This window comes from Lepidochelys kempii, chromosome 16, assembly GCF_965140265.1.
Source record: "Lepidochelys kempii isolate rLepKem1 chromosome 16, rLepKem1.hap2, whole genome shotgun sequence".
Taxonomy (NCBI): Eukaryota; Metazoa; Chordata; order Testudines; family Cheloniidae; genus Lepidochelys; species Lepidochelys kempii.
This window is the reverse complement of record NC_133271.1, coordinates 2,686,790-2,709,592: the sequence shown is the minus strand read 5'-3', so window position 1 is coordinate 2,709,592 and position 22,803 is coordinate 2,686,790.

Below are 22,803 nucleotides of genomic sequence, written 5' to 3'. Positions count from 1 at the left end.
GCTAAGACAGCTGCAGCGGCACAGGAGCTAGCAAACAGAGCTGTAAACAGGGGAGTTGGAGTGGGAGTTCCGCTGGAGGAGAAGGTATTTGTGTGTGTTTGGTTTTGTATTGGTAGTATCTGTATGTGTACGGGCTTTGTGCTGGGAGAGAAGCTGAGCCCTGATTAGGGGGCGGGGCTTCACTGACGAGGGGTCCTATAAAGGTAGCAGCCAGTCAGGCAGCGGCACAGGAGCTAGCAAACAGAGCTGTAAACAGGGGAGTTTGAGTGGGAGTTCTGTTGGAGGAGAAGATATTTGTGTGTGTTTTTGTATTGGTAGTATCTGTATATGTAGGGGTTTGGCGGGGCTTTGTGCTGCGAGAGAAGCTGAGCCCTGATTAGGGGGCGGGGCTTAACTGACTAGGTGTCCTATAAAGGTAGCAGCCAGTCAGGCAGCGGCACAGACAGCTGCAGCGGCACAGGAGCTAGCAAACAGAGCTGTAAACAGGGGAGTTTGAATGGGATTTCTGCTGGAGGAGATGGTATTTGTGTGTGTATGGTTTTGTATTGGGAGTATCTGTATGTGTAGGGGTTTGGCGGGGCTTTGTGCTTGGAGACAAGCTGAGCCCTGATTAGGGGGCGGGGCTTCACTGACTAGGGGTCCTATAAAGGTAGCAGCCAGTCAGGCAGCGGAACAGGAGCTAGCAAACAGACCTGTAAACAGGGGAGTTTGAGTGGGAGTTCTGTTGGAGGAGAAGGTATTTGTGTGTGTTTGGTTTTGTATTGGGAGTATCTGTATGTGTAGAGGCTTTGTGCTGGGAGAGAAGCTGAGCCCTGATTAGGGAGCGGGGCTTCACTGACTAGGGGTCCTATAAAGGTAGCAGCCAGTCAGGCAGCAGCACAGACAGCTGCAGCGAGAAAGGAGCTAGCAAACAGAGCTGTAAACAGGGGAGTTTGAGTGGGAGTTCTGTTGGAGGAGAAGGTATTTGTGTGTGTTTGGCTTTCTATTGGTAGTATCTGTATGTGTAGGGGCTTTGTGCTTGGAGAGAAGCTGAGCCCTGATTAGGGGGCGGGGCTTCACTGACTAGGGGTCCTATAAAGGTAGCAGCCAGTCAGACAGCGGCACAGGAGCTAGCAAACAGAGCTGTAAGCAGGGGAGTTTGAGTGGGAGTACTGTTGGAGGAGAAGGTATTTGTGTGTGTTTGGTTTTGTATTGGTAGTATCTGTATGTGTAGAGTCTTGGAGGGGCTAGGTGCTGTGAGAGAAGCTGAGCCCTGATTAGGGGGCGGGGCTTCACTGACTAGGGGTCCTATAAAGGTAGCAGCCAGTCAGGCAGCGGCACAGGAGCTAGCAAACAGAGCTGTAAACAGGGGAGTTGGAGTGGGAGTTCTGCTTGAGGAGAAGGTATTTGTGTGTGTTTGGTTTTGTATTGTCAGTATCTGTATGTGCAGGGGCTTTGTGCTGGGAGAGAAGCTGAGCCCTGATTAGGGGGCGGGGCTTCACTGACTAGGGGTCCTATAAAGGTAGCAGCCAGTCAGACAGCGGCACAGGAGCTAGCAAACAGAGCTGTAAGCATGGGAGTTTGAGTGGGAGTACTGTTGGAGGAGAAGGTATTTGTGTGTGTTTGGTTTTGTATTGGTGGTATCTGTATGTGTAGAGGCTTGGAGGGGCTTTGTGCTGGGAGAGAAGCTGAGCCCTGATCAGGGGGCGGGGCTTCACTGACTAGGGGTCCTATAAAGGTAGCAGCAGGTCAGGCAGCGGCACAGGAGCTAGCAAACAGAGCTGTGAACAGCGTAGTTTCAGTGGGAGTTCTGATGGAGGAGAAGGTATTTGTGTGTGTTTTTGTATTGGTAGTGTCAGTATGTGTAGAGGCTTGGAGGGACTAGGTGCTGGGAGAGAAGCTGAGCTTTGATTAGGGGGCGGGGCTTCACTGACTAGGGGTCCTATAAAGGTAGCGGCACAGACAGCTGCAGCGACACAGGAGCTAGCAAACAGAGCTGTAAACAGGGGAGTTTGTGTGGGAGTTCTGTTGGAGGAGAAGGTATTTGTGTGTTTTGGGTTTTGTATTGGTAGTATCTGTATGTGTAGAGGCTTGGAGGGGCTTTGTGCTGGGAGAGAAGCTGAGCACTGATTAGGGGGCGGGGCTTCACTGACTAGGGGTCCTATAAAGGTAGCAGCCAGTCAGGCAGCGGCACAGGAGCTAGCAAACAGAGCTGTAAACAGGGGAGTTTGCGTGGGAGTTCTGTTGGAGGAGAAGCTATTTGTGTGTGTTTGGTTTTGTATTGGTAGTATCTGTATGTGTAGGGGCTTTGTGCTGGGAGAGAAGCTGAGCCCTGAGTAGGGGGCGGGGCTTCACTGACTAGGGGTCCTATGAAGGTAGCAGCCAGTCATGCAGCGGCACAGACAGCTGCAGCAGCACAGGTGCTAGCAAACAGAGCTGTAAACAGGGGAGTTGGAGTGGGAGTTCTGTTGGAGGAGAAGGTATTTGTGTGTGTTTGGTTTTCTATTGGTAGTCCCTGTATGTTTAGAGGCTTGGAGGGGGTTTGTGCTGGGAGAGAAGCTGAGCCCTGATTAGGGGGCGGGGCTTCACTGACTAGGGGTCCTATAAAGGTAGCAGACAGTCAGGCAGTGGCACAGGAGCTAGCAAACAAAGCTGTAAACAGGGGAGTTTGAGTGGGTTTTCTGTTGGAGGAGAAGCTATTTGTGTGTGTTTGGCTTTGTATTGGTGGTATCTGTTTGTGTAGAGGCTTGTAGGGGCTTTGTGTTGGGAGAGAAGCTGAGCCCTGATTAGGGGGCGGGGCTTCACTGACTAGGGGTCCTATAAAGGTAGCGGCACAGACAGCTGCAGCGACACAGGGGCTAGCAAACAGAGCTGTAAACAGGGGAGTTTGTGTGGGAGTTCTGTTGGAGGAGAAGTTATTTGTGTGTGTTTGGTTTTGTATTGGTAGTATATGTATGTGTAGGGGCTTTGTGCTGGGAGAGAAGCTGAGCCCTGATTAGGGGGCGGGGCTTCACTGACTAGGGGTCCTATAAAGGGAGCAGCCAGTCAGGCAGCGGCACAGGAGCTAGCAAACAGAGCTGTAAACAGGGGAGTTTGCGTGGGAGTTCTGTTGGAGGAGAAGCTATTTGTGTGTGTTTGGTTTTGTATTGGTAGTATCTCTATGTGTAGGGGCTTTGTGCCGGGTTAGAAGCTGAGCCCTGATTAGGGGGCGGGGCTTCACTGACTAGGGGTCCTATAAAGGGAGCAGCCAGTCAGGCAGCGGCACAGTCAGCTGCAGCGGCACAGGAGCTAGCAAACAGAGCTGTAAACAGGGGAGTTTGAGTGGGAGTTCTGTTGGAGGAGAAGGTATTTGTGTGTGTGTGTTGGTTTTTGTATTGGTAGTATCTGTATGTGTAGCGGCTTTGTGCTGGGAGAGAAGCTGAGCCCTGATTAGGGGGCGGGGCTTCACTGACTAGGGGTCCTATAAAGGTAGCAGCCAGTCAGACAGCGGCACAGGAGCTAGCAAACAGAGCTGTAAACAGGGGAGTTGGAGTGGGAGTTCTGCTTGAGGAGAAGGTATTTGTGTGTGTTTGGTTTTGTATTGTCAGTATCTGTATGTGCAGGGGCTTTGTGCTGGGAGAGAAGCTGAGCCCTGATCAGGGGGCGGGGCTTCACTGACTAGGGGTCCTATAAAGGTAGCAGCAGGTCAGGCAGCGGCACAGGAGCTAGCAAACAGAGCTGTGAACAGCGTAGTTTCAGTGGGAGTTCTGATGGAGGAGAAGGTATTTGTGTCTGTTTTTGTATTGGTAGTGTCAGTATGTGTAGAGGCTTGGAGGGACTAGGTGCTGGGAGAGAAGCTGAGCCCTGATTAGGGGGCGGGGCTTCACTGACTAGGGGTCCTATAAAGGTAGCAGCCAGTCAGGCAGCGGCTAAGACAGCTGCAGCGGCACAGGAGCTAGCAAACAGAGCTGTAAACAGGGGAGTTGGAGTTCTGTTGGAGGAGAAGGTATTTGTGTGTGTTTGGATTTGTATTGTCAGTATCTGTATGTGCAGGGGCTTTGTGCTGGGAGAGAAGCTGAGCCCTGATTAGGGGGTGGGCCTTCACTGACTAGGGGTCCTATAAAGGTAGCAGCCAGTCAGGCAGCGGCACAGGAGCTAGCAAACAGAGCTGTAAACAGGAGAGTTTGAGTGGGAGTTCAGTTGGAGGAGAACGTCTTTGTGTGTGTGTTTGGTTTTGTATTGGTAGTATCTGTATGTGTAAAGGCTTTGTGCTGGGAGAGAAGCTGAGCCCTGATTAGGGGGCGGGGCTTCACTGACTAGGGGTCCTATAAAGGTAGCAGCCAGTCAGGCAGCAGCACAGACAGCTGCAGCGACACAGGAGCTAGCAAACAGAGCTGTAAACAGGGGAGTTTGTGTGGGAGTTCTGTTGGAGGAGAAGTTATTTGTGTGTGTATGGTTTTGTATTGGTAGTATCTGTATGTTTAGAGGCTTGGAGGGGCTTTGTGCTGGGAGAGTAGCTGAGCCCTGATTAGGGTGCGGGGCTTCACTGACTAGGGGTCCTATAAAGGTAGTAGCCAGTCAGGCAGCGGCACAGGAGCTAGCAAACAGACCTGTAAACAGGGCAGTTTGATTGGGAGTTCTGTTGGAGGAGAAGGTATTTGTGTGTGTTTGGTTTTGTATTGGTAGTATGTGTATGTGTACGGGCTTTGTGCTGGGAGAGAAGCTGAGCCCTGATTAGGGGGCGGGGCTTCACTGACGAGGGGTCCTATAAAGGTAGCAGCCAGTCAGGCAGCGGCACAGGAGCTAGCAAACAGAGCTGTAAACAGGGGAGTTTGAGTGGGAGTTCTGTTGGAGGAGAAGATATTTGTGTGTGTTTTTGTATTGGTAGTATCTGTATATGTAGGGGTTTGGCGGGGCTTTGTGCTGCGAGAGAAGCTGAGCCCTGATTAGGGGGCGGGGCTTAACTGACTAGGTGTCCTATAAAGGTAGCAGCCAGTCAGGCAGCGGCACAGACAGCTGCAGCGGCACAGGAGCTAGCAAACAGAGCTGTAAACAGGGGAGTTTGAATGGGATTTCTGCTGGAGGAGATGGTATTTGTGTGTGTTTTTGTATTGGTAGTGTCAGTATGTGTAGAGGCTTGGAGGTACTAGGTGCTGGGAGAGAAGCTGAGCTTTGATTAGGGGGCGGGGCTTCACTGACTAGGGGTCCTATAAAGGTAGCAGACAGTCAGGCAGTGGCACAGGAGCTAGCAAACAAAGCTGTAAACAGGGGAGCTTGAGTGGGTTTTCTGTTGGAGGAGAAGGTATTTGTGCGTGTTTGGCTTTGTATTGGTGGTATCTGTTTGTGTAGAGGCTTGTAGGGGCTTTGTGTTGGGAGAGAAGCTGAGCCCTGATTAGGGGGCGGGGCTTCACTGACTAGGGGTCCTATAAAGGTAGCGGCACAGACAGCTGCAGCGGCACAGGAACTAGCAAACAGAGCTGTAAACAGGAGAGTTTGAGTGGGAGTTCAGTTGGAGGAGAACGTCTTTGTGTGTGTGTTTGGTTTTGTATTGGTAGTATCTGTATGTGTAAAGGCTTTGTGCTGGGAGAGAAGCTGAGCCCTGATTAGGGGGCGGGGCTTCACTGACTAGGGGTCCTATAAAGGTAGCAGCCAGTCAGGCAGCAGCACAGACAGCTGCAGCGACACAGGAGCTAGCAAACAGAGCTGTAAACAGGGGAGTTTGTGTGGGAGTTCTGTTGGAGGAGAAGTTATTTGTGTGTGTATGGTTTTGTATTGGTAGTATCTGTATGTTTAGAGGCTTGGAGGGGCTTTGTGCTGGGAGAGTAGCTGAGCCCTGATTAGGGTGCGGGGCTTCACTGACTAGGGGTCCTATAAAGGTAGTAGCCAGTCAGGCAGCGGCACAGGAGCTAGCAAACAGACCTGTAAACAGGGCAGTTTGATTGGGAGTTCTGTTGGAGGAGAAGGTATTTGTGTGTGTTTGGTTTGGATTGGTAGTACCTGTATGTGTAGGGGCTTTGTGCTGGGAGAGAAGCTGAGCCCTGATTAGGGGGCGGGGCTTCACTGACTAGGGGTCCTATAAAGGTAGCAGCCAGTCAGGCAGCTGCTAAGACAGCTGCAGCGGCACAGGAGCTAGCAAACAGAGCTGTAAACAGGGGAGTTGGAGTGGGAGTTCCGCTGGAGGAGAAGGTATTTGTGTGTGTTTGGTTTTGTATTGGTAGTATCTGTATGTGTACGGGCTTTGTGCTGGGAGAGAAGCTGAGCCCTGATTAGGGGGCGGGGCTTCACTGACGAGGGGTCCTATAAAGGTAGCAGCCAGTCAGGCAGCGGCACAGGAGCTAGCAAACAGAGCTGTAAACAGGGGAGTTTGAGTGGGAGTTCTGTTGGAGGAGAAGATATTTGTGTGTGTTTTTGTATTGGTAGTATCTGTATATGTAGGGGTTTGGCGGGGCTTTGTGCTGCGAGAGAAGCTGAGCCCTGATTAGGGGGCGGGGCTTAACTGACTAGGTGTCCTATAAAGGTAGCAGCCAGTCAGGCAGCGGCACAGACAGCTGCAGCGGCACAGGAGCTAGCAAACAGAGCTGTAAACAGGGGAGTTTGAATGGGATTTCTGCTGGAGGAGATGGTATTTGTGTGTGTATGGTTTTGTATTGGGAGTATCTGTATGTGTAGGGGTTTGGCGGGGCTTTGTGCTTGGAGACAAGCTGAGCCCTGATTAGGGGGCGGGGCTTCACTGACTAGGGGTCCTATAAAGGTAGCAGCCAGTCAGGCAGCGGAACAGGAGCTAGCAAACAGACCTGTAAACAGGGGAGTTTGAGTGGGAGTTCTGTTGGAGGAGAAGGTATTTGTGTGTGTTTGGTTTTGTATTGGGAGTATCTGTATGTGTAGAGGCTTTGTGCTGGGAGAGAAGCTGAGCCCTGATTAGGGAGCGGGGCTTCACTGACTAGGGGTCCTATAAAGGTAGCAGCCAGTCAGGCAGCAGCACAGACAGCTGCAGCGACAAAGGAGCTAGCAAACAGAGCTGTAAACAGGGGAGTTTGAGTGGGAGTTCTGTTGGAGGAGAAGGTATTTGTGTGTGTTTGGCTTTCTATTGGTAGTATCTGTATGTGTAGGGGCTTTGTGCTTGGAGAGAAGCTGAGCCCTGATTAGGGGGCGGGGCTTCACTGACTAGGGGTCCTATAAAGGTAGCAGCCAGTCAGACAGCGGCACAGGAGCTAGCAAACAGAGCTGTAAGCAGGGGAGTTTGAGTGGGAGTACTGTTGGAGGAGAAGGTATTTGTGTGTGTTTGGTTTTGTATTGGTAGTATCTGTATGTGTAGAGTCTTGGAGGGGCTAGGTGCTGTGAGAGAAGCTGAGCCCTGATTAGGGGGCGGGGCTTCACTGACTAGGGGTCCTATAAAGGTAGCAGCCAGTCAGGCAGCGGCACAGGAGCTAGCAAACAGAGCTGTAAACAGGGGAGTTGGAGTGGGAGTTCTGCTTGAGGAGAAGGTATTTGTGTGTGTTTGGTTTTGTATTGTCAGTATCTGTATGTGCAGGGGCTTTGTGCTGGGAGAGAAGCTGAGCCCTGATTAGGGGGCGGGGCTTCACTGACTAGGGGTCCTATAAAGGTAGCAGCCAGTCAGACAGCGGCACAGGAGCTAGCAAACAGAGCTGTAAGCATGGGAGTTTGAGTGGGAGTACTGTTGGAGGAGAAGGTATTTGTGTGTGTTTGGTTTTGTATTGGTGGTATCTGTATGTGTAGAGGCTTGGAGGGGCTTTGTGCTGGGAGAGAAGCTGAGCCCTGATCAGGGGGCGGGGCTTCACTGACTAGGGGTCCTATAAAGGTAGCAGCAGGTCAGGCAGCGGCACAGGAGCTAGCAAACAGAGCTGTGAACAGCGTAGTTTCAGTGGGAGTTCTGATGGAGGAGAAGGTATTTGTGTGTGTTTTTGTATTGGTAGTGTCAGTATGTGTAGAGGCTTGGAGGGACTAGGTGCTGGGAGAGAAGCTGAGCTTTGATTAGGGGGCGGGGCTTCACTGACTAGGGGTCCTATAAAGGTAGCGGCACAGACAGCTGCAGCGACACAGGAGCTAGCAAACAGAGCTGTAAACAGGGGAGTTTGTGTGGGAGTTCTGTTGGAGGAGAAGGTATTTGTGTGTTTTGGGTTTTGTATTGGTAGTATCTGTATGTGTAGAGGCTTGGAGGGGCTTTGTGCTGGGAGAGAAGCTGAGCACTGATTAGGGGGCGGGGCTTCACTGACTAGGGGTCCTATAAAGGTAGCAGCCAGTCAGGCAGCGGCACAGGAGCTAGCAAACAGAGCTGTAAACAGGGGAGTTTGCGTGGGAGTTCTGTTGGAGGAGAAGCTATTTGTGTGTGTTTGGTTTTGTATTGGTAGTATCTGTATGTGTAGGGGCTTTGTGCTGGGAGAGAAGCTGAGCCCTGAGTAGGGGGCGGGGCTTCACTGACTAGGGGTCCTATGAAGGTAGCAGCCAGTCATGCAGCGGCACAGACAGCTGCAGCAGCACAGGTGCTAGCAAACAGAGCTGTAAACAGGGGAGTTGGAGTGGGAGTTCTGTTGGAGGAGAAGGTATTTGTGTGTGTTTGGTTTTCTATTGGTAGTCCCTGTATGTTTAGAGGCTTGGAGGGGCTTTGTGCTGGGAGAGAAGCTGAGCCCTGATTAGGGGGCGGGGCTTCACTGACTAGGGGTCCTATAAAGGTAGCAGACAGTCAGGCAGTGGCACAGGAGCTAGCAAACAAAGCTGTAAACAGGGGAGTTTGAGTGGGTTTTCTGTTGGAGGAGAAGCTATTTGTGTGTGTTTGGCTTTGTATTGGTGGTATCTGTTTGTGTAGAGGCTTGTAGGGGCTTTGTGTTGGGAGAGAAGCTGAGCCCTGATTAGGGGGCGGGGCTTCACTGACTAGGGGTCCTATAAAGGTAGCGGCACAGACAGCTGCAGCGACACAGGGGCTAGCAAACAGAGCTGTAAACAGGGGAGTTTGTGTGGGAGTTCTGTTGGAGGAGAAGTTATTTGTGTGTGTTTGGTTTTGTATTGGTAGTATATGTATGTGTAGGGGCTTTGTGCTGGGAGAGAAGCTGAGCCCTGATTAGGGGGCGGGGCTTCACTGACTAGGGGTCCTATAAAGGGAGCAGCCAGTCAGGCAGCGGCACAGGAGCTAGCAAACAGAGCTGTAAACAGGGGAGTTTGCGTGGGAGTTCTGTTGGAGGAGAAGCTATTTGTGTGTGTTTGGTTTTGTATTGGTAGTATCTCTATGTGTAGGGGCTTTGTGCCGGGTTAGAAGCTGAGCCCTGATTAGGGGGCGGGGCTTCACTGACTAGGGGTCCTATAAAGGGAGCAGCCAGTCAGGCAGCGGCACAGTCAGCTGCAGCGGCACAGGAGCTAGCAAACAGAGCTGTAAACAGGGGAGTTTGAGTGGGAGTTCTGTTGGAGGAGAAGGTATTTGTGTGTGTGTGTTGGTTTTTGTATTGGTAGTATCTGTATGTGTAGCGGCTTTGTGCTGGGAGAGAAGCTGAGCCCTGATTAGGGGGCGGGGCTTCACTGACTAGGGGTCCTATAAAGGTAGCAGCCAGTCAGACAGCGGCACAGGAGCTAGCAAACAGAGCTGTAAACAGGGGAGTTGGAGTGGGAGTTCTGCTTGAGGAGAAGGTATTTGTGTGTGTTTGGTTTTGTATTGTCAGTATCTGTATGTGCAGGGGCTTTGTGCTGGGAGAGAAGCTGAGCCCTGATCAGGGGGCGGGGCTTCACTGACTAGGGGTCCTATAAAGGTAGCAGCAGGTCAGGCAGCGGCACAGGAGCTAGCAAACAGAGCTGTGAACAGCGTAGTTTCAGTGGGAGTTCTGATGGAGGAGAAGGTATTTGTGTCTGTTTTTGTATTGGTAGTGTCAGTATGTGTAGAGGCTTGGAGGGACTAGGTGCTGGGAGAGAAGCTGAGCCCTGATTAGGGGGCGGGGCTTCACTGACTAGGGGTCCTATAAAGGTAGCAGCCAGTCAGGCAGCGGCTAAGACAGCTGCAGCGGCACAGGAGCTAGCAAACAGAGCTGTAAACAGGGGAGTTGGAGTTCTGTTGGAGGAGAAGGTATTTGTGTGTGTTTGGATTTGTATTGTCAGTATCTGTATGTGCAGGGGCTTTGTGCTGGGAGAGAAGCTGAGCCCTGATTAGGGGGTGGGCCTTCACTGACTAGGGGTCCTATAAAGGTAGCAGCCAGTCAGGCAGCGGCACAGGAGCTAGCAAACAGAGCTGTAAACAGGAGAGTTTGAGTGGGAGTTCAGTTGGAGGAGAACGTCTTTGTGTGTGTGTTTGGTTTTGTATTGGTAGTATCTGTATGTGTAAAGGCTTTGTGCTGGGAGAGAAGCTGAGCCCTGATTAGGGGGCGGGGCTTCACTGACTAGGGGTCCTATAAAGGTAGCAGCCAGTCAGGCAGCAGCACAGACAGCTGCAGCGACACAGGAGCTAGCAAACAGAGCTGTAAACAGGGGAGTTTGTGTGGGAGTTCTGTTGGAGGAGAAGTTATTTGTGTGTGTATGGTTTTGTATTGGTAGTATCTGTATGTTTAGAGGCTTGGAGGGGCTTTGTGCTGGGAGAGTAGCTGAGCCCTGATTAGGGTGCGGGGCTTCACTGACTAGGGGTCCTATAAAGGTAGTAGCCAGTCAGGCAGCGGCACAGGAGCTAGCAAACAGACCTGTAAACAGGGCAGTTTGATTGGGAGTTCTGTTGGAGGAGAAGGTATTTGTGTGTGTTTGGGTTTGTATTGGTAGTATGTGTATGTGTACGGGCTTTGTGCTGGGAGAGAAGCTGAGCCCTGATTAGGGGGCGGGGCTTCACTGACGAGGGGTCCTATAAAGGTAGCAGCCAGTCAGGCAGCGGCACAGGAGCTAGCAAACAGAGCTGTAAACAGGGGAGTTTGAGTGGGAGTTCTGTTGGAGGAGAAGATATTTGTGTGTGTTTTTGTATTGGTAGTATCTGTATATGTAGGGGTTTGGCGGGGCTTTGTGCTGCGAGAGAAGCTGAGCCCTGATTAGGGGGCGGGGCTTAACTGACTAGGTGTCCTATAAAGGTAGCAGCCAGTCAGGCAGCGGCACAGACAGCTGCAGCGGCACAGGAGCTAGCAAACAGAGCTGTAAACAGGGGAGTTTGAATGGGATTTCTGCTGGAGGAGATGGTATTTGTGTGTGTTTTTGTATTGGTAGTGTCAGTATGTGTAGAGGCTTGGAGGGACTAGGTGCTGGGAGAGAAGCTGAGCTTTGATTAGGGGGCGGGGCTTCACTGACTAGGGGTCCTATAAAGGTAGCGGCACAGACAGCTGCAGCGGCACAGGAACTAGCAAACAGAGCTGTAAACAGGAGAGTTTGAGTGGGAGTTCAGTTGGAGGAGAAGGTCTTTGTGTGTGTGTGTTTGGTTTTGTATTGCTAGTATCTGTATGTGTAAAGGCTTTGTGCTGGGAGAGAAGCTGAGCCCTGATTAGGGGGCGGGGCTTCACTGACTAGGGGTCCTATAAAGGTAGCAGCCAGTCAGGCAGCAGCACAGACAGCTGCAGCGACACAGGAGCTAGCAAACAGAGCTGTAAACAGGGGAGTTTGTGTGGGAGTTCTGTTGGAGGAGAAGGTATTTGTGTGTTTTGGGTTTTGTATTGGTAGTATCTGTATGTGTAGAGGCTTGGAGGGGCTTTGTGCTGGGAGAGAAGCTGAGCACTGATTAGGGGGCGGGGCTTCACTGACTAGGGGTCCTATAAAGGTAGCAGCCAGTCAGGCAGCGGCACAGGAGCTAGCAAACAGAGCTGTAAACAGGGGAGTTTGCGTGGGAGTTCTGTTGGAGGAGAAGCTATTTGTGTGTGTTTGGTTTTGTATTGGTAGTATCTGTATGTGTAGGGGCTTTGTGCTGGGAGAGAAGCTGAGCCCTGAGTAGGGGGCGGGGCTTCACTGACTAGGGGTCCTATGAAGGTAGCAGCCAGTCATGCAGCGGCACAGACAGCTGCAGCAGCACAGGTGCTAGCAAACAGAGCTGTAAACAGGGGAGTTGGAGTGGGAGTTCTGTTGGAGGAGAAGGTATTTGTGTGTGTTTGGTTTTCTATTGGTAGTCCCTGTATGTTTAGAGGCTTGGAGGGGCTTTGTGCTGGGAGAGAAGCTGAGCCCTGATTAGGGGGCGGGGCTTCACTGACTAGGGGTCCTATAAAGGTAGCAGACAGTCAGGCAGTGGCACAGGAGCTAGCAAACAAAGCTGTAAACAGGGGAGTTTGAGTGGGTTTTCTGTTGGAGGAGAAGCTATTTGTGTGTGTTTGGCTTTGTATTGGTGGTATCTGTTTGTGTAGAGGCTTGTAGGGGCTTTGTGTTGGGAGAGAAGCTGAGCCCTGATTAGGGGGCGGGGCTTCACTGACTAGGGGTCCTATAAAGGTAGCGGCACAGACAGCTGCAGCGACACAATGGCTAGCAAACAGAGCTGTAAACAGGGGAGTTTGTGTGGGAGTTCTGTTGGAGGAGAAGTTATTTGTGTGTGTTTGGTTTTGTATTGGTAGTATATGTATGTGTAGGGGCTTTGTGCTGGGAGAGAAGCTGAGCCCTGATTAGGGGGCGGGGCTTCATTGACTAGGGGTCCTATAAAGGGAGCAGCCAGTCAGGCAGCGGCACAGGAGCTAGCGAACAGAGCTGTAAACAGGGGAGTTTGCGTGGGAGTTCTGTTGGAGGAGAAGCTATTTGTGTGTGTTTGGTTTTGTATTGGTAGTATCTCTATGTGTAGGGGCTTTGTGCCGGGTTAGAAGCTGAGCCCTGATTAGGGGGCGGGGCTTCACTGACTAGGGGTCCTATAAAGGGAGCAGTCAGGCAGCTGCAGCGGCACAGTCAGCTGCAGCGGCACAGGAGCTAGCAAACAGAGCTGTAAACAGGGGAGTTTGAGTGGGAGTTCTGTTGGAGGAGAAGGTATTTGTGTGTGTGTGTTGGTTTTTGTATTGGTAGTATCTGTATGTGTAGCGGCTTTGTGCTGGGAGAGAAGCTGAGCCCTGATTAGGGGGCGGGGCTTCACTGACTAGGGGTCCTATAAAGGTAGCAGCCAGTCAGACAGCGGCACAGGAGCTAGCAAACAGAGCTGTAAACAGGGGAGTTGGAGTGGGAGTTCTGCTTGAGGAGAAGGTATTTGTGTGTGTTTGGTTTTGTATTGTCAGTATCTGTATGTGCAGGGGCTTTGTGCTGGGAGAGAAGCTGAGCCCTGATTAGGGGGCGGGGCTTCACTGACTAGGGGTCCTATAAAGGTAGCAGCCAGTCAGGCAGCTGCTAAGACAGCTGCAGCGGCACAGGAGCTAGCAAACAGAGCTGTAAACAGGGGAGTTTGAGTGGGAGTTCTGTTGGAGGAGAAGGTATTTGTGTGTGTTTGGCTTTGTATTGGTAGTATCTGTATGTGTAGGGGCTTTGTGCTTGGAGAGAAGCTGAGCCCTGATTAGGGGGCGGGGCTTCACTGACTAGGGGTCCTATAAAGGTAGCAGCCAGTCAGAGAGCGGCACAGGAGCTAGCAAACAGAGCTGTAAGCAGGGGAGTTTGAGTGGGAGTACTGTTGGAGGAGAAGGTATTTGTGTGTGTTTGGTTTTGTATTGGTGGTATCTGTATGTGTAGAGGCTTGGAGGGGCTTTGTGCTGGGAGAGAAGCTGAGCCCTGATCAGGGGGCGGGGCTTCACTGACTAGGGGTCCTATAAAGGTAGCAGCAGGTCAGGCAGCGGCACAGGAGCTAGCAAACAGAGCTGTGAACAGCGTAGTTTCAGTGGGAGTTCTGATGGAGGAGAAGGTATTTGTGTCTGTTTTTGTATTGGTAGTGTCAGTATGTGTAGAGGCTTGGAGGGACTAGGTGCTGGGAGAGAAGCTGAGCCCTGATTAGGGGGCGGGGCTTCACTGACTAGGGGTCCTATAAAGGTAGCAGCCAGTCAGGCAGCGGCTAAGACAGCTGCAGCGGCACAGGAGCTAGCAAACAGAGCTGTAAACAGGGGAGTTGGAGTTCTGTTGGAGGAGAAGGTATTTGTGTGTGTTTGGATTTGTATTGTCAGTATCTGTATGTGCAGGGGCTTTGTGCTGGGAGAGAAGCTGAGCCCTGATTAGGGGGTGGGCCTTCACTGACTAGGGGTCCTATAAAGGTAGCAGCCAGTCAGGCAGCGGCACAGGAGCTAGCAAACAGAGCTGTAAACAGGGGAGTTTGAGTGGGAGTTCTGTTGGAGGAGAAGGTATTTGTGTGTGTTTTTGTATTGGTAGTATCTGTATGTGTAGAGGCTTGGAGGGGCTAGGTGCTGCGAGAAAAGCTGAGCCCTGATTAGGGGGCGGGGCTTCCCTGACTAGGGGTCCTATAAAGGTAGCAGCCAGTCAGGCAGCGGCACAGGAGCTAGCAAAAAGAGCTGTAAACAGGGGAGTTTGAGTGGGAGTTCTGTTGGAGGAGAAGGTATTTGTGTGTGTTTGGTTTTGTATTGGTAGTATCTGTATGTGTAGGGGCTTTGTGCTGGGAGAGAAGCTGAGCCCTGAGTAGGGGGCGGGGCTTCACTGACTAGGGGTCCTATGAAGGTAGCAGCCAGTCATGCAGCGGCACAGACAGCTGCAGCAGCACAGGTGCTAGCAAACAGAGCTGTAAACAGGGGAGTTGGAGTGGGAGTTCTGTTGTAGGAGAAGGTATTTTTGTGTGTTAGGTTTTCTATTGGTGTTATCTGTTTGTGTAGAGGCTTGTAGGGGCTTTGTGTTGGAAGAGAAGCTGAGCCCTGATTAGGGGGCGGGGCTTCACTGACTAGGGGTCCTATAAAGGTAGCAGACAGTCAGGCAGTGGCACAGGAGCTAGCAAACAAAGCTGTAAACAGGGGAGTTTGAGTGGGTTTTCTGTTGGAGGAGAAGGTATTTGTGTGTGTTTGGCTTTGTATTGGTGGTATCTGTTTGTGTAGAGGCTTGTAGGGGCTTTGTGTTGGGAGAGAAGCTGAGCCCTGATTAGGGGGCGGGGCTTCACTGACTAGGGGTCCTATAAAGGTAGCGGCACAGACAGCTGCAGCGGCACAGGAACTAGCAAACAGAGCTGTAAACAGGAGAGTTTGAGTGGGAGTTCAGTTGGAGGAGAAGGTCTTTGTGTGTGTGTTTGGTTTTGTATTGCTAGTATCTGTATGTGTAAAGGCTTTGTGCTGGGAGAGAAGCTGAGCCCTGAGTAGGGGGCGGGGCTTCACTGACTAGGGGTCCTATGAAGGTAGCAGCCAGTCATGCAGCGGCACAGACAGCTGCAGCAGCACAGGTGCTAGCAAACAGAGCTGTAAACAGGGGAGTTGGAGTGGGAGTTCTGTTGTAGGAGAAGGTATTTTTGTGTGTGTTTGGTTTTGTACTGGTAGTATCTGTACGTGTAGGGGCTTTGTGCTGGGAGAGAAGCTGAGCCCTGATTAGGGGGCGGGGCTTCACTGACTAGGGGTCCTATAAAGGTAGCAGACAGTCAGGCAGTGGCACAGGAGCTAGCAAACAAAGCTGTAAACAGGGGAGTTTGAGTGGGAGTTCTGTTGGAGGAGAAGGTATTTGTGTGTGTTTGGTTTTCTATTGGTAGTCCCTGTATGTTTAGAGGCTTGGAGGGGCTTTGTGCTGGGAGAGAAGCTGAGCCCTGATTAGGGGGCGGGGCTTCACTGACTAGGGGTCCTATAAAGGTAGCAGACAGTCAGGCAGTGGCACAGGAGCTAGCAAACAAAGCTGTAAACAGGGGAGTTTGAGTGGGTTTTCTGTTGGAGGAGAAGCTATTTGTGTGTGTTTGGCTTTGTATTGGTGGTATCTGTTTGTGTAGAGGCTTGTAGGGGCTTTGTGTTGGGAGAGAAGCTGAGCCCTGATTAGGGGGCGGGGCTTCACTGACTAGGGGTCCTATAAAGGTAGCGGCACAGACAGCTGCAGCGACACAGGAGCTAGCAAACAGAGCTGTAAACAGGGGAGTTTGTGTGGGAGTTCTGTTGGAGGAGAAGTTATTTGTGTGTGTTTGGTTTTGTATTGGTAGTATATGTATGTGTAGGGGCTTTGTGCTGGGAGAGAAGCTGAGCCCTGATTAGGGGGCGGGGCTTCACTGACTAGGGGTCCTATAAAGGGAGCAGCCAGTCAGGCAGCGGCACAGGAGCTAGCAAACAGAGCTGTAAACAGGGGAGTTTGCGTGGGAGTTCTGTTGGAGGAGAAGCTATTTGTGTGTGTTTGGTTTTGTATTGGTAGTATCTCTATGTGTAGGGGCTTTGTGCCGGGTTAGAAGCTGAGCCCTGATTAGGGGGCGGGGCTTCACTGACTAGGGGTCCTATAAAGGGAGCAGCCAGTCAGGCAGCGGCACAGTCAGCTGCAGCGGCACAGGAGCTAGCAAACAGAGCTGTAAACAGGGGAGTTTGAGTGGGAGTTCTGTTGGAGGAGAAGGTATTTGTGTGTGTGTGTTGGTTTTTGTATTGGTAGTATCTGTATGTGTAGCGGCTTTGTGCTGGGAGAGAAGCTGAGCCCTGATTAGGGGGCGGGGCTTCACTGACTAGGGGTCCTATAAAGGTAGCAGCCAGTCAGACAGCGGCACAGGAGCTAGCAAACAGAGCTGTAAACAGGGGAGTTGGAGTGGGAGTTCTGCTTGAGGAGAAGGTATTTGTGTGTGTTTGGTTTTGTATTGTCAGTATCTGTATGTGCAGGGGCTTTGTGCTGGGAGAGAAGCTGAGCCCTGATTAGGGGGCGGGGCTTCACTGACTAGGGGTCCTATAAAGGTAGCAGCCAGTCAGGCAGCTGCTAAGACAGCTGCAGCGGCACAGGAGCTAGCAAACAGAGCTGTAAACAGGGGAGTTTGAGTGGGAGTTCTGTTGGAGGAGAAGGTATTTGTGTGTGTTTGGCTTTGTATTGGTAGTATCTGTATGTGTAGGGGCTTTGTGCTTGGAGAGAAGCTGAGCCCTGATTAGGGGGCGGGGCTTCACTGACTAGGGGTCCTATAAAGGTAGCAGCCAGTCAGGCAGCGGCACAGGAGCTAGCAAACAGAGCTGTAAACAGGGGAGTTTGAGTGGGAGTTCTGTTGGAGGAGAAGGTATTTGTGTGTGTGTTTGGTTTTGTACTGGTAGTATCTGTACGTGTAGGGGCTTTGTGCTGGGAGAGAAGCTGAGCCCTGATTAGGGGGCGGGGCTTCACTGACTAGGGGTCCTATGAAGGTAGCAGCCAGTCAGGCAGGGGCACAGACAGCTGCAGCGGCACAGGAGCTAGCAAACAGAGCTGTAAACAGGGGAGTTTGAGTGGGAGTTCTGTTGGAGGAGAAGGTATTTGTGTGTGTTTGGTTTTCTATTGGTAGTACCTGTATGTTTAGAGGCTTGGAGGGGCTTTGTGCTGGGAGAGAAGCTGAGCCCTGATTAGGGGGCGGGGCTTCACTGACTAGGGGTCCTATAAAGGTAGCAGACAGTCAGGCAGTGGCACAGGAGCTAGCAAACAAAGCTGTAAACAGGGGAGCTTGAGTGGGTTTTCTGTTGGAGGAGAAGGTATTTGTGCGTGTTTGGCTTTGTATTGGTGGTATCTGTTTGTGTAGAGGCTTGTAGGGGCTTTGTGTTGGGAGAGAAGCTGAGCCCTGATTAGGGGGCGGGGCTTCACTGACTAGGGGTCCTATAAAGGTAGCGGCACAGACAGCTGCAGCGGCACAGGAACTAGCAAACAGAGCTGTAAACAGGAGAGTTTGAGTGGGAGTTCAGTTGGAGGAGAACGTCTTTGTGTGTGTGTTTGGTTTTGTATTGGTAGTATCTGTATGTGTAAAGGCTTTGTGCTGGGAGAGAAGCTGAGCCCTGATTAGGGGGCGGGGCTTCACTGACTAGGGGTCCTATAAAGGTAGCAGCCAGTCAGGCAGCAGCACAGACAGCTGCAGCGACACAGGAGCTAGCAAACAGAGCTGTAAACAGGGGAGTTTGTGTGGGAGTTCTGTTGGAGGAGAAGTTATTTGTGTGTGTATGGTTTTGTATTGGTAGTATCTGTATGTTTAGAGGCTTGGAGGGGCTTTGTGCTGGGAGAGTAGCTGAGCCCTGATTAGGGTGCGGGGCTTCACTGACTAGGGGTCCTATAAAGGTAGTAGCCAGTCAGGCAGCGGCACAGGAGCTAGCAAACAGACCTGTAAACAGGGCAGTTTGATTGGGAGTTCTGTTGGAGGAGAAGGTATTTGTGTGTGTTTGGTTTGGATTGGTAGTACCTGTATGTGTAGGGGCTTTGTGATGGGAGAGAAGCTGAGCCCTGATTAGGGGGCGGGGCTTCACTGACTAGGGGTCCTATAAAGGTAGCAGCCAGTCAGGCAGCTGCTAAGACAGCTGCAGCGGCACAGGAGCTAGCAAACAGAGCTGTAAACAGGGGAGTTGGAGTGGGAGTTCCGCTGGAGGAGAAGGTATTTGTGTGTGTTTGGTTTTGTATTGGTAGTATCTGTATGTGTACGGGCTTTGTGCTGGGAGAGAAGCTGAGCCCTGATTAGGGGGCGGGGCTTCACTGACGAGGGGTCCTATAAAGGTAGCAGCCAGTCAGGCAGCGGCACAGGAGCTAGCAAACAGAGCTGTAAACAGGGGAGTTTGAGTGGGAGTTCTGTTGGAGGAGAAGATATTTGTGTGTGTTTTTGTATTGGTAGTATCTGTATATGTAGGGGTTTGGCGGGGCTTTGTGCTGCGAGAGAAGCTGAGCCCTGATTAGGGGGCGGGGCTTAACTGACTAGGTGTCCTATAAAGGTAGCAGCCAGTCAGGCAGCGGCACAGACAGCTGCAGCGGCACAGGAGCTAGCAAACAGAGCTGTAAACAGGGGAGTTTGAATGGGATTTCTGCTGGAGGAGATGGTATTTGTGTGTGTATGGTTTTGTATTGGGAGTATCTGTATGTGTAGGGGTTTGGCGGGGCTTTGTGCTTGGAGACAAGCTGAGCCCTGATTAGGGGGCGGGGCTTCACTGACTAGGGGTCCTATAAAGGTAGCAGCCAGTCAGGCAGCGGAACAGGAGCTAGCAAACAGACCTGTAAACAGGGGAGTTTGAGTGGGAGTTCTGTTGGAGGAGAAGGTATTTGTGTGTGTTTGGTTTTGTATTGGGAGTATCTGTATGTGTAGAGGCTTTGTGCTGGGAGAGAAGCTGAGCCCTGATTAGGGAGCGGGGCTTCACTGACTAGGGGTCCTATAAAGGTAGCAGCCAGTCAGGCAGCAGCACAGACAGCTGCAGCGACAAAGGAGCTAGCAAACAGAGCTGTAAACAGGGGAGTTAGAGTGGGAGTTCTGTTGGAGGAGAAGGTATTTGTGTGTGTTTGGCTTTCTATTGGTAGTATCTGTATGTGTAGGGGCTTTGTGCTTGGAGAGAAGCTGAGCCCTGATTAGGGGGCGGGGCTTCACTGACTAGGGGTCCTATAAAGGTAGCAGCAGGTCAGGCAGCGGCACAGGAGCTAGCAAACAGAGCTGTGAACAGCGTAGTTTCAGTGGGAGTTCTGATGGAGGAGAAGGTATTTGTGTGTGTTTTTGTATTGGTAGTGTCAGTATGTGTAGAGGCTTGGAGGGACTAGGTGCTGGGAGAGAAGCTGAGCTTTGATTAGGGGGCGGGGCTTCACTGACTAGGGGTCCTATAAAGGTAGCGGCACAGACAGCTGCAGCGACACAGGAGCTAGCAAACAGAGCTGTAAACAGGGGAGTTTGTGTGGGAGTTCTGTTGGAGGAGAAGGTATTTGTGTGTTTTGGGTTTTGTATTGGTAGTATCTGTATGTGTAGAGTCTTGGAGGGGCTAGGTGCTGTGAGAGAAGCTGAGCCCTGATTAGGGGGCGGGGCTTCACTGACTAGGGGTCCTATAAAGGTAGCAGCCAGTCAGGCAGCGGCACAGGAGCTAGCAAACAGAGCTGTAAACAGGGGAGTTGGAGTGGGAGTTCTGCTTGAGGAGAAGGTATTTGTGTGTGTTTGGTTTTGTATTGTCAGTATCTGTATGTGCAGGGGCTTTGTGCTGGGAGAGAAGCTGAGCCCTGATTAGGGGGCGGGGCTTCACTGACTAGGGGTCCTATAAAGGTAGCAGCCAGTCAGACAGCGGCACAGGAGCTAGCAAACAGAGCTGTAAGCATGGGAGTTTGAGTGGGAGTACTGTTGGAGGAGAAGGTATTTGTGTGTGTTTGGTTTTGTATTGGTGGTATCTGTATGTGTAGAGGCTTGGAGGGGCTTTGTGCTGGGAGAGAAGCTGAGCCCTGATCAGGGGGCGGGGCTTCACTGACTAGGGGTCCTATAAAGGTAGCAGCAGGTCAGGCAGCGGCACAGGAGCTAGCAAACAGAGCTGTGAACAGCGTAGTTTCAGTGGGAGTTCTGATGGAGGAGAAGGTATTTGTGTGTGTTTTTGTATTGGTAGTGTCAGTATGTGTAGAGGCTTGGAGGGACTAGGTGCTGGGAGAGAAGCTGAGCTTTGATTAGGGGGCGGGGCTTCACTGACTAGGGGTCCTATAAAGGTAGCGGCACAGACAGCTGCAGCGACACAGGAGCTAGCAAACAGAGCTGTAAACAGGGGAGTTTGTGTGGGAGTTCTGTTGGAGGAGAAGGTATTTGTGTGTTTTGGGTTTTGTATTGGTAGTATCTGTATGTGTAGAGGCTTGGAGGGGCTTTGTGCTGGGAGAGAAGCTGAGCACTGATTAGGGGGCGGGGCTTCACTGACTAGGGGTCCTATAAAGGTAGCAGCCAGTCAGGCAGCGGCACAGGAGCTAGCAAACAGAGCTGTAAACAGGGGAGTTTGCGTGGGAGTTCTGTTGGAGGAGAAGCTATTTGTGTGTGTTTGGTTTTGTATTGGTAGTATCTGTATGTGTAGGGGCTTTGTGCTGGGAGAGAAGCTGAGCCCTGAGTAGGGGGCGGGGCTTCACTGACTAGGGGTCCTATGAAGGTAGCAGCCAGTCATGCAGCGGCACAGACAGCTGCAGCAGCACAGGTGCTAGCAAACAGAGCTGTAAACAGGGGAGTTGGAGTGGGAGTTCTGTTGGAGGAGAAGGTATTTGTGTGTGTTTGGTTTTCTATTGGTAGTCCCTGTATGTTTAGAGGCTTGGAGGGGCTTTGTGCTGGGAGAGAAGCTGAGCCCTGATTAGGGGGCGGGGCTTCACTGACTAGGGGTCCTATAAAGGTAGCAGACAGTCAGGCAGTGGCACAGGAGCTAGCAAACAAAGCTGTAAACAGGGGAGTTTGAGTGGGTTTTCTGTTGGAGGAGAAGCTATTTGTGTGTGTTTGGCTTTGTATTGGTGGTATCTGTTTGTGTAGAGGCTTGTAGGGGCTTTGTGTTGGGAGAGAAGCTGAGCCCTGATTAGGGGGCGGGGCTTCACTGACTAGGGGTCCTATAAAGGTAGCGGCACAGACAGCTGCAGCGACACAGGGGCTAGCAAACAGAGCTGTAAACAGGGGAGTTTGTGTGGGAGTTCTGTTGGAGGAGAAGTTATTTGTGTGTGTTTGGTTTTGTATTGGTAGTATATGTATGTGTAGGGGCTTTGTGCTGGGAGAGAAGCTGAGCCCTGATTAGGGGGCGGGGCTTCACTGACTAGGGGTCCTATAAAGGGAGCAGCCAGTCAGGCAGCGGCACAGGAGCTAGCAAACAGAGCTGTAAACAGGGGAGTTTGCGTGGGAGTTCTGTTGGAGGAGAAGCTATTTGTGTGTGTTTGGTTTTGTATTGGTAGTATCTCTATGTGTAGGGGCTTTGTGCCGGGTTAGAAGCTGAGCCCTGATTAGGGGGCGGGGCTTCACTGACTAGGGGTCCTATAAAGGGAGCAGTCAGGCAGCTGCAGCGGCACAGTCAGCTGCAGCGGCACAGGAGCTAGCAAACAGAGCTGTAAACAGGGGAGTTTGAGTGGGAGTTCTGTTGGAGGAGAAGGTATTTGTGTGTGTGTGTTGGTTTTTGTATTGGTAGTATCTGTGTGTGTAGCGGCTTTGTGCTGGGAGAGAAGCTGAGCCCTGATTAGGGGGCGGGGCTTCACTGACTAGGGGTCCTATAAAGGTAGCAGCCAGTCAGACAGCGGCACAGGAGCTAGCAAACAGAGCTGTAAACAGGGGAGTTGGAGTGGGAGTTCTGCTTGAGGAGAAGGTATTTGTGTGTGTTTGGTTTTGTATTGTCAGTATCTGTATGTGCAGGGGCTTTGTGCTGGGAGAGAAGCTGAGCCCTGATTAGGGGGCGGGGCTTCACTGACTAGGGGTCCTATAAAGGTAGCAGCCAGTCAGGCAGCTGCTAAGACAGCTGCAGCGGCACAGGAGCTAGCAAACAGAGCTGTAAACAGGGGAGTTTGAGTGGGAGTTCTGTTGGAGGAGAAGGTATTTGTGTGTGTTTGGCTTTGTATTGGTAGTATCTGTATGTGTAGGGGCTTTGTGCTTGGAGAGAAGCTGAGCCCTGATTAGGGGGCGGGGCTTCACTGACTAGGGGTCCTATAAAGGTAGCAGCCAGTCAGAGAGCGGCACAGGAGCTAGCAAACAGAGCTGTAAGCAGGGGAGTTTGAGTGGGAGTACTGTTGGAGGAGAAGGTATTTGTGTGTGTTTGGTTTTGTATTGGTGGTATCTGTATGTGTAGAGGCTTGGAGGGGCTTTGTGCTGGGAGAGAAGCTGAGCCCTGATCAGGGGGCGGGGCTTCACTGACTAGGGGTCCTATAAAGGTAGCAGCAGGTCAGGCAGCGGCACAGGAGCTAGCAAACAGAGCTGTGAACAGCGTAGTTTCAGTGGGAGTTCTGATGGAGGAGAAGGTATTTGTGTCTGTTTTTGTATTGGTAGTGTCAGTATGTGTAGAGGCTTGGAGGGACTAGGTGCTGGGAGAGAAGCTGAGCCCTGATTAGGGGGCGGGGCTTCACTGACTAGGGGTCCTATAAAGGTAGCAGCCAGTCAGGCAGCGGCTAAGACAGCTGCAGCGGCACAGGAGCTAGCAAACAGAGCTGTAAACAGGGGAGTTGGAGTTC